We start from the raw sequence: 2,500 nt of genomic DNA, 5'->3' as shown, positions 1-2,500 counted from the left end.
AATAATATATATAGATAAAAAAATAAATATACATATAAATATATATATTATATATATAAAAATAATATATATAAATATATAAAATAAATAAATATAATAAAAAAATTTTTTTGGGGTGTGGTTGTGTGGTGTGTGGGTGTGGTGTTTGTAGATTAAATAAAAAAAAAAAAAAATATATAATAAATTAAATAAAAACTAATGAATTAAAATAATAAAAAAATAATATTACTTAATTAAAAAATAATAAATAAAAAATATAAAAGTTTAATATATTATTAAAAATTTTATTAAAAATTAAATATTAATATAAATAATTTTATTAAAATAAAAAATAAAAAAATTAATATAAAAAAAAAATTAAATTATTATTTATATTATATAATTATAAAAAAAAAATAAATTAATAATATAAAAATTATATAAAAATATAATCCTGAACAAATAATAAAAAAAAATTTTTATTAAAATAATAAAATAAATTTATATTTTTAAAAAAAATTAAAATTTAAAATAAGATAACAAAAAATAAAATTATTACAAATAATATTAAAATTAAAAATAAAAAAAGATATAAATAAAATAATATAAATAAAATAAATATTAAATTAATAAAAAATTATATAAAAAATTTAAAAAAAAATCTTTAAAATTATAAAAAATTTTACTTTATTATTAATTAAAAATAAATATAAATAAAAAAAAAAAAAATAATTAATAAATCTTATCAAATCAATTAAAATAAAAATTAAAAAAATATTAATTTTTAATTTAAAATATTGTTAATATTATTAAAATATAATTAAAAAAAATAATTAAAATTAATACTAATTATATTAAAAAAACATTTAAAAAAAATTAATCTACACAAAAAATTAAAATTAAAATAAAATTAAAAAAATGGGGGGGAAAAATATATAAAATAATAATTAAAAATATAAATACAAATATAAAAAATAAAAAATTAAATAATAAATTAAATTTAAAAATAAATCAAAAAACTAAAAAATAAATAAAAAATAAAAAAAAATATATTAAATTTTAAAATTTTTTAAAATAAATTTAAAAATAAAATAAAATATCATAAACCAAATAAATAAAAAAAAAATCAATAAAAATAAATTATATATAATATAATTTAAAAAATAAAAAAAAAAAAAATTTATAACCCACACACCCACCCACACACACACCCACACACACCCCCACACACACATATAAATAAAATAAAAAAAATAAAAAAAAAAAATAAATATAAATAACTATAAATATATATAAAAAATTAAAATATAAATTAAAAATATATATATATAAATAAATAAATATAAAAAAATATATAAATAAAAAAAATTTTATAATATAAATATTATAAAAAAAAATATAAAATAAAAAAATATAAAAACAATATAACATATAATAAATAAGAAAGAAAGAAAGAGAACACTCACACACACACACTTGGAATACTAATGTCTCTAATCAATGTATCTGTGTGTTTGCGATGTGTATGTTATATATGCTCTTACATAAACCGTTTTTTGTTTATTAATTACATAATCTGCTTTAAATGAATCTGCCAAAGACAAAGAAAAAAAAAATCTCACAACGAAAAGTAATGATAATGTTAACAATGACAATAATAAAGATGATAATAATAGCACTGGTATACTACTAATTGCAACACTACTACTACTAATAATAATATCCCTAACACTATCACTACTACTGTTGATGCGTTACTACTAATAACTAAAAATCATAATATAGAATAAAAGTGATGATGATAACGGAAAACATTAAGGGAAGGGAGGCTCTTGCCTATTCAAAGGGGTTTCCGTTGGTCGAGAGGCCTTTGTCTAAGGGAAATGGCCTTTATGGCGGTCGAAGGTTGCCTCTTGTGAGTGAGACTTTTTCTTTGACCTTTTTATATGCATGGTCTATTTCATTGTATGATGATAAGGGTAAAATAGATGAATTTGAGTTTATTTTCAAGTATGTTGTATATTGTATACGTTAATGGAGTGAATTGTTACTCTCAGGTTGATTTTTATTTTTTATTTTCTATTCTTATTTTTTTTTAATTTCTAATTTTAATCTGACATTATTTCATAAATTCAGATGATGAAAATTAACTAATGATTGAATTTGAATGTAGGTAATTTTTTCGGATATCTTGATAGTCTTCTAATGATAATATTACTCCGTTGAGCCTAAATGCTTTCGTAATTAAAGTAATTTCTTTTGAGATGACCGAAAGCAAGATTAGGTTAAAGAAAAACAAAAAATCATGTGCCTATTTAACATTAACAACTAATGAGTTGGATCACTTGATTAATTCTTAACAATTATTTATATCAACGAATCAGTCCGTTCATTTCCTTTTTCTTTTTGCATCCATCAATTCACTTATCAGTACGAAACTCATTTTATATAACGATGATTCTTACAGACCTCATGAATCAGCTCTATCAAAGAGCAAAGCAAGTTCAGACGCTGTTCATAT

The sequence above is a fragment of the Penaeus japonicus genome, unplaced genomic scaffold (genome assembly GCF_977035675.1).
Source record: "Penaeus japonicus unplaced genomic scaffold, GWHDUDI00000001_assembly GWHDUDI00000030, whole genome shotgun sequence".
NCBI classification, from domain to species: Eukaryota; Metazoa; Arthropoda; class Malacostraca; order Decapoda; family Penaeidae; genus Penaeus; species Penaeus japonicus.
The sequence above is the reverse complement of the archived record's forward strand: the minus strand, read 5'-3'. Positions refer to the sequence as shown.